Raw genomic sequence first — 9,472 nt, 5'->3', positions numbered from 1 at the left:
GCTCAGCTCCTCTGGAGCTCATCACAGACACTGTCTGCTCCAGGCTCAACCCTTCATTTCCGGGGGAGATGCCAAAGCCTCCACAGGGAACATTTCCCTTTGCTCAGGGGAATTTCTCACAGGTGCCTTGTAGTGACTCTTTGTGTCTGTGTGCACACAGGAGTGCCTGTGCTCAGGGAAATGTGGCAGAAATGCTGCTCTCTGAGGGCTTTGATTGCCTTGGATAGCTGAGCCAGTCAGGCCTGGAAGTAAGGTTAAGTCATGTCACCCCGATTCTTAAGATTTTCTAAAGCCTTCTGAGTTTCCATTCTGTTGGAGAACCTTCCCACACAATTTCTGTCAACAACATATTGTTTACAATCTTTTATGGGGCTGGACAAACTTGATGTACTAGTGCTTTGTCCAATGTCTTTGGACAGGTGGTCCATTCACTCTCCAATCCAATGTCACCTTTGGGAAAGTATAAAAGTTGGAGTCAGAGAATAAACTTTTCTCTTTACCTTGAAAATAGCAGGTGGCTCGCGTCGTGCTTTCACGTGTCTTATAGCGACAAAGTCACAAGCTGTAAGCAAAGTTAAATGCTGCTAAGAGTTGTTCTTTTGCTAATTTGTGAAGCTTAATAGAAGTTCTAAGCGAAGTTGAATATTGTTAAGTGTTATTCCACAGCTCTGTTTAGCTTTTAGGCTGTATTCCTTTTATCCTTGCCCTCACTGTCCTTTCGTCACACACACACACACACACACACACACACCCACACACACACACACACACAAACGCACAGAGACACACAGACACCGGGACAGTTCTTGACTCCTTTTTGGTTTGATTGCCTGGATTTTTTTGGTTTTGTTGTTGCTTTGTTTCCTTGGTGTGCCTGAAGTGTCCAGTCAGGAGCAGAGTGACTCTTGCCAAGGAACTCTGTGGTGCTGTCACTTAATATTAAAGCTGTTTTATGCTACTCCCCTGCTGGGGATTTTTAAAGTGCTCTCAAGCCCTCCTTCATAAGAGGGTGAAGGAGCCCTGGCCAAGCTCTGGCCCTGGGGGCACAGGGATGCTGCTAGGGGGTCCCTGTCTCCCTGTTCCAACTGTGACGGCCCTGAGACCCTGTCCCCGTGTCAGGCTCTGGGCTTGATCTCCTCGAACATCCTCAGCAGGGGGCTGCAGCGCCAGGGGCAGGGGGACCCAGAGGGACATGGGATGCCACCGGGCACGAGCAGCTTTGGACTTCTCTGGGAGGAACTGTGAGTGGGAGCTGGCTTGAAGTGACCTCCACAGTAAGGTCACAGAGCCCCTGAGATGTCACACTGCCTCCTGGGATGTCACAGCCCACCCTGAGATCTCACAAATCCCCCTTGTGATGTCACAGAGCCAGTGCTGCTCTAGCACTCTGGGATGTCATACAGTTGCGCTGTGATGGCACAGAAGACTCTGGCATCACAAAGTCAGCCCGTGTCACAATCCTCTAGTGCAAGCGGGAATCATGACAGTTCATTTTCCCCATCTCAGAATTAGCAGAAGTAGATAGGCTTATCATGAGAAACTGAATGTGATGAACATGTTAGAAATGCAAGGCTCCAAGTTATTAATTTTTAATTTAATAAAAGTTATTAAGTGTACCAAATATAAACTTTGAGAAAAATGAAAAAAAGACACTATAAAAAAAAGTCAATGTGGAGCCCGGGATTGCCACCGGGTGAGACACAGGTTGGACAGCTGCAGCAGAGGGTCCTCTATGCTTCACACCGACCGTCCTGTCTGACCCATTTTTATACGATTTTCCTTGCCTGAGCCAGAGTCCCCTTTCTTCCTTTTCAAAGTGCATGTATTCATGTGGAGTTCTTTTCTCTGTGGCAAGTTGAACAATACGTGTCCGGAGAGTGATGAACACCTGTGTTTGCAGTCCCGGAATTCGGATTTGAGATGTACCTCCCTGATGGCTCTGACTATCTCGGTCTCGGATATTTATCGTGTATTTATCGTCCGGGTGTTTCTCGGACAACCTTGATGCATGATCCCTCTCTGGGCTGGCCACTTTCGTTCGCTTGTAAATAAAGTCCTCCCTCTCTCGTCCAGGTGGCTTTGACATGGTGTTGCAGTCGCAGTTGCTGGCTTGTGCGATTTAAAAACTTCCTATAAGAGTATAATTTAACAGCACATAACTATAAAAGAGACGACAATTTTATTTGCACGAATTATCCTATAGACATATAACAGTCCTAATGATTCCTTGAGGCCTTGCAGTGTCACAATGTTCTCCATGGTTCCACAGGCCCCACAGTGTCATGTGACTCCTCTGTTCCATGAGTCCTGCAATGTCACAATGGACCTTTGGACCAATGGACCATGGGGCTTTGCAGTGTCACAACGCTCTCCTTTGGCTCCACAGGGTCAAATGGAGCACTGATTACAGGCAGCCTCTCTGTGTTACCCTGGAGCTTTGTTTCCGTGGGGTCTCGCAGTGTCCCAATGGAGCCTTGGCTGGATGGGGCCTCACAGTGTCACAATGATGCCTACATTCCACTGAGGCACACGGCGTCACTAGGGTCCCCTTGCTTCCATGAGGCCCAGCAATGTCACAGTGGTGTCCATGAATCCATGAGGACTCACAGTATCCCAATGGTCTCTTGATCTCACATGGTCCCACAGTGTCCCAATGGTCCCTTGGTGTCACAAGGCCCCACAGTGTCCCAATGGTCACTTCTTCTCACATGGCCCCACAGTGTAACAATGGTCCCTTGGTTCCATGGTTCCTGGTCTGGTGCATTCCCCTTTCCCCTTCTCAGGCCACCCTGCCAGCTGAGAAATGCTCACTGGGCCAGGGCCTTGGCCAGCAGCCCCTGGGCTCAGCTCCTCTGGAGCTCATCACAGACACTGTCTGCTCCAGGCTCAACCCTTCATTTCCTGGGGAGATGCCAAAGCCTCCACAGGGAACATTTCCCTTTGCTCAGGGGAATTTCTCACAGGTGCCTTGTAGTGACTCTTTGTGTCTGTGTGCACACAGGAGTGCCTGTGCTCAGGGAAATGTGGCAGAAATGCTGCTCTCTGAGGGCTTTGATTGCCTTGGATAGCTGAGCCAGTCAGGCCTGGAAGTAAGGTTAAGTCATGTCACCCTGATTCTTAAGATTTTCTAAAGCCTTCTGAGTTTCCATTCTGTTGGAGAACCTTCCCACACAATTTCTGTCAACAACATATTGTTTACAATCTTTTATGGGGCTGGACAAACTTGATGTACTAGTGCTTTGTCCAATGTCTTTGGACAGGTGGTCCATTCACTCTCCAATCCAATGTCACCTTTGGGAAAGTATAAAAGTTGGAGTCAGAGAATAAACTTTTCTCTTTACCTTGAAAATAGCAGGTGGCTCGCGTCGTGCTTTCACGTGTCTTATAGCGACAAAGTCACAAGCTGTAAGCAAAGTTAAATGCTGCTAAGAGTTGTTCTTTTGCTAATTTGTGAAGCTTAATAGAAGTTCTAAGCGAAGTTGAATATTGTTAAGTGTTATTCCACAGCTCTGTTTAGCTTTTAGGCTGTATTCCTTTTATCCTTGCCCTCACTGTCCTTTCGTCACACACACACACACACACACACACACACCCACACACACACACACACACAAACACACAGAGACACACAGACACCGGGACAGTTCTTGACTCCTTTTTGGTTTGATTGCCTGGATTTTGTTGGTTTTGTTGTTGCTTTGTTTCCTTGGTGTGCCTGAAGTGTCCAGTCAGGAGCAGAGTGACTCTTGCCAAGGAACTCTGTGGTGCTGTCACTTAATATTAAAGCTGTTTTATGCTACTCCCCTGCTGGGGATTTTTAAAGTGCTCTCAAGCCCTCCTTCATAAGAGGGTGAAGGAGCCCTGGCCAAGCTCTGGCCCTGGGGGCACAGGGATGCTGCTAGGGGGTCCCTGTCTCCCTGTTCCAACTGTGACGGCCCTGAGACCCTGTCCCCGTGTCAGGCTCTGGGCTTGATCTCCTCGAACATCCTCAGCAGGGGGCTGCAGCGCCAGGGGCAGGGGGACCCAGAGGGACACGGGATGCCACCGGGCACGAGCAGCTTTGGACTTCTCTGGGAGGAACTGTGAGTGGGAGCTGGCTTGAAGTGACCTCCACAGTAAGGTCACAGAGCCCCTGAGATGTCACACTGCCTCCTGGGATGTCACAGCCCACCCTGAGATCTCACAAATCCCCCTTGTGATGTCACAGAGCCAGTGCTGCTCTAGCACTCTGGGATGTCATACAGTTGCGCTGTGATGGCACAGAAGACTCTGGCATCACAAAGTCAGCCCGTGTCACAATCCTCTAGTGCAAGCGGGAATCATGACAGTTCATTTTCCCCATCTCAGAATTAGCAGAAGTAGATAGGCTTATCATGAGAAACTGAATGTGATGAACATGTTAGAAATGCAAGGCTCCAAGTTATTAATTTTTAATTTAATAAAAGTTATTAAGTGTACCAAATATAAACTTTGAGAAAAATGAAAAAAAGACACTATAAAAAAAAGTCAATGTGGAGCCCGGGATTGCCACCGGGTGAGACACAGGTTGGACAGCTGCAGCAGAGGGTCCTCTATGCTTCACACCGACCGTCCTGTCTGACCCATTTTTATACGATTTTCCTTGCCTGAGCCAGAGTCCCCTTTCTTCCTTTTCAAAGTGCATGTATTCATGTGGAGTTCTTTTCTCTGTGGCAAGTTGAACAATACGTGTCCGGAGAGTGATGAACACCTGTGTTTGCAGTCCCGGAATTCGGATTTGAGATGTACCTCCCTGATGGCTCTGACTATCTCGGTCTCGGATATTTATCGTGTATTTATCGTCCGGGTGTTTCTCGGACAACCTTGATGCATGATCCCTCTCTGGGCTGGCCACTTTCGTTCGCTTGTAAATAAAGTCCTCCCTCTCTCGTCCAGGTGGCTTTGACATGGTGTTGCAGTCGCTGTTGCTGGCTTGTGCGATTTAAAAACTTCCTATAAGAGTATAATTTAACAGCACATAACTATAAAAGAGACGACAATTTTATTTGCACGAATTATCCTATAGACATATAACAGTCCTAATGATTCCTTGAGGCCTTGCAGTGTCACAATGTTCTCCATGGTTCCACAGGCCCCACAGTGTCATGTGACTCCTCTGTTCTATGAGTCCTGCAATGTCACAATGGACCTTTGGACCAATGGACCATGGGGCTTTGCAGTGTCACAACGCTCTCCTTTGGCTCCACAGGGTCACAATGGAGCACTGATTACAGGCAGCCTCTCTGTGTTACCCTGGAGCTTTGTTTCCGTGGGGTCTCGCAGTGTCCCAATGGAGCCTTGGTTGGATGGGGCCTCACAGTGTCACAATGATGCCTACATTCCACTGAGGCACACGGCGTCACTAGGGTCCCCTTGCTTCCATGAGGCCCAGCAATGTCACAGTGGTGTCCATGAATCCATGAGGACTCACAGTATCCCAATGGTCTCTTGATCTCACATGGTCCCACAGTGTCCCAATGGTCCCTTGGTCTCACAAGGCCCCACAGTGTCCCAATGGTCACTTCTTCTCACATGGCCCCACAGTGTAACAATGGTCCCTTGGTTCCATGGTTCCTGGTCTGGTGCATTCCCCTTTCCCCTTCTCAGGCCACCCTGCCAGCTGAGAAATGCTCACTGGGCCAGGGCCTTGGCCAGCAGCCCCTGGGCTCAGCTCCTCTGGAGCTCATCACAGACACTGTCTGCTCCAGGCTCAACCCTTCATTTCCTGGGGAGATGCCAAAGCCTCCACAGGGAACATTTCCCTTTGCTCAGGGGAATTTCTCACAGGTGCCTTGTAGTGACTCTTTGTGTCTGTGTGCACACAGGAGTGCCTGTGCTCAGGGAAATGTGGCAAAAATGCTGCTCTCTGAGGGCTTTGATTGCCTTGGATAGCTGAGCCAGTCAGGCCTGGAAGTAAGGTTAAGTCATGTCACCCTGATTCTTAAGATTTTCTAAAGCCTTCTGAGTTTCCATTCTGTTGGAGAACCTTCCCACACAATTTCTGTCAACAACATATTGTTTACAATCTTTTATGGGGCTGGACAAACTTGATGTACTAGTGCTTTGTCCAATGTCTTTGGACAGGTGGTCCATTCACTCTCCAATCCAATGTCACCTTTGGGAAAGTATAAAAGTTGGAGTCAGAGAATAAACTTTTCTCTTTACCTTGAAAATAGCAGGTGGCTCGCGTCGTGCTTTCACGTGTCTTATAGCGACAAAGTCACAAGCTGTAAGCAAAGTTAAATGCTGCTAAGAGTTGTTCTTTTGCTAATTTGTGAAGCTTAATAGAAGTTCTAAGCGAAGTTGAATATTGTTAAGTGTTATTCCACAGCTCTGTTTAGCTTTTAGGCTGTATTCCTTTTATCCTTGCCCTCACTGTCCTTTCGTCACACACACACACACACACACACACACCCACACACACACACACACACACACAAACACATAGAGACACACAGACACCGGGACAGTTCTTGACTCCTTTTTGGTTTGATTGCCTGGATTTTGTTTGGTTTTCTTGTTGCTTTGTTTCCTTGGTGTGCCTGAAGTGTCCAGTCAGGAGCAGAGTGACTCTTGCCAAGGAACTCTGTGGTGCTGTCACTTAATATTAAAGCTGTTTTATGCTACTCCCCTGCTGGGGATTTTTAAAGTGCTCTCAAGCCCTCCTTCATAAGAGGGTGAAGGAGCCCTGGCCAAGCTCTGGCCCTGGGGGCACAGGGATGCTGCTAGGGGGTCCCTGTCTCCCTGTTCCAACTGTGACGGCCCTGAGTCCCTGTCCCCGTGTCAGGCTCTGGGCTTGATCTCCTCGAACATCCTCAGCAGGGGGCTGCAGCGCCAGGGGCAGGGGGACCCAGAGGGACACGGGATGCCACCGGGCACGAGCAGCTTTGGACTTCTCTGGGAGGAACTGTGAGTGGGAGCTGGCTTGAAGTGACCTCCCCAGTAAGGTCACAGAGCCCCTGAGATGTCACACTGCCTCCTGGGATGTCACAGCCCACCCTGAGATCTCACAAATCCCCCTTGTGATGTCACAGAGCCAGTGCTGCTCTAGCACTCTGGGATGTCATACAGTTGCGCTGTGATGGCACAGAAGACTCTGGCATCACAAAGTCAGCCCGTGTCACAATCCTCTAGTGCAAGCGGGAATCATGACAGTTCATTTTCCCCATCTCAGAATTAGCAGAAGTAGATAGGATTATCATGAGAAACTGAATGTGATGAACATGTTAGAAATGCAAGGCTCCAAGTTATTAATTTTTAATTTAATAAAAGTTATTAAGTGTACCAAATATAAACTTTGAGAAAAATGAAAAAAAGACACTATAAAAAAAAGTCAATGTGGAGCCCAGGATTGCCACCGGGTGAGACACAGGTTGGACAGCTGCAGCAGAGGGTCCTCTATGCTTCACACCGACCGTCCTGTCTGACCCATTTTTATACGATTTTCCTTGCCTGAGCCAGAGTCCCCTTTCTTCCTTTTCAAAGTGCATGTATTCATGTGGAGTTCTTTTCTCTGTGGCAAGTTGAACAATACGTGTCCGGAGAGTGATGAACACCTGTGTTTGCAGTCCCGGAATTCGGATTTGAGATGTACCTCCCTGATGGCTCTGACTATCTCGGTCTCGGATATTTATCGTGTATTTATCGTCCGGGTGTTTCTCGGACAACCTTGATGCATGATCCCTCTCTGGGCTGGCCACTTTCGTTCGCTTGTAAATAAAGTCCTCCCTCTCTCGTCCAGGTGGCTTTGACATGGTGTTGCAATCGCTGTTGCTGGCTTGTGCGATTTAAAAACTTCCTATAAGAGTATAATTTAACAGCACATAACTATAAAAGAGACGACAATTTTATTTGCACGAATTATCCTATAGACATATAACAGTCCTAATGATTCCTTGAGGCCTTGCAGTGTCACAATGTTCTCCATGGTTCCACAGGCCCCACAGTGTCATGTGACTCCTCTGTTCTATGAGTCCTGCAATGTCACAATGGACCTTTGGACCAATGGACCATGGGGCTTTGCAGTGTCACAACACTCTCCTTTGGCTCCACAGGGTCACAATGGAGCACTGATTACAGGCAGCCTCTCTGTGTTACCCTGGAGCTTTGTTTCCGTGGGGTCTCGCAGTGTCCCAATGGAGCCTTGGTTGGATGGGGCCTCACAGTGTCACAATGATGCCTACATTCCACTGAGGCACACGGCGTCACTAGGGTCCCCTTGCTTCCATGAGGCCCAGCAATGTCACAGTGGTGTCCATGAATCCATGAGGACTCACAGTATCCCAATGGTCTCTTGATCTCACATGGTCCCACAGTGTCCCAATGGTCCCTTGGTCTCACAAGGCCCCACAGTGTCCCAATGGTCACTTCTTCTCACATGGCCCCACAGTGTAACAATGGTCCCTTGGTTCCATGGTTCCTGGTCTGGTGCATTCCCCTTTCCCCTTCTCAGGCCACCCTGCCAGCTGAGAAATGCTCACTGGGCCAGGGCCTTGGCCAGCAGCCCCTGGGCTCAGCTCCTCTGGAGCTCATCACAGACACTGTCTGCTCCAGGCTCAACCCTTCATTTCCTGGGGAGATGCCAAAGCCTCCACAGGGAACATTTCCCTTTGCTCAGGGGAATTTCTCACAGGTGCCTTGTAGTGACTCTTTGTGTCTGTGTGCACACAGGAGTGCCTGTGCTCAGGGAAATGTGGCAGAAATGCTGCTCTCTGAGGGCTTTGATTGCCTTGGATAGCTGAGCCAGTCAGGCCTGGAAGTAAGGTTAAGTCATGTCACCCCGATTTTTAAGATTTTCTAAAGCCTTCTGAGTTTCCATTCTGTTGGAGAACCTTCCCACACAATTTCTGTCAACAACATATTGTTTACAATCTTTTATGGGGCTGGACAAACTTGATGTACTAGTGCTTTGTCCAATGTCTTTGGACAGGTGGTCCATTCACTCTCCAATCCAATGTCACCTTTGGGAAAGTATAAAAGTTGGAGTCAGAGAATAAACTTTTCTCTTTACCTTGAAAATAGCAGGTGGCTCGCGTCGTGCTTTCACGTGTCTTATAGCGACAAAGTCACAAGCTGTAAGCAAAGTTAAATGCTGCTAAGAGTTGTTCTTTTGCTAATTTGTGAAGCTTAATAGAAGTTCTAAGCGAAGTTGAATATTGTTAAGTGTTATTCCACAGCTCTGTTTAGCTTTTAGGCTGTATTCCTTTTATCCTTGCCCTCACTGTCCTTTCGTCACACACACACACACACACACACACACCCACACACACACACACACACACAAACACACAGAGACACACAGACACCGGGACAGTTCTTGACTCCTTTTTGGTTTGATTGCCTGGATTTTGTTTGGTTTTGTTGTTGCTTTGTTTCCTTGGTGTGCCTGAAGTGTCCAGTAAGGAGCAGAGTGACTCTTGCCAAGGAACTCTGTGGTGCTGTCACTTAATATTAA

The sequence above is a fragment of the Lonchura striata genome, chromosome 29 (genome assembly GCF_050655825.1).
Source record: "Lonchura striata isolate lonStrDom1 chromosome 29, ASM5065582v1, whole genome shotgun sequence".
NCBI lineage: Eukaryota > Metazoa > Chordata > Aves > Passeriformes > Estrildidae > Lonchura > Lonchura striata.
Note: the sequence above shows the minus strand (reverse complement) of the source record.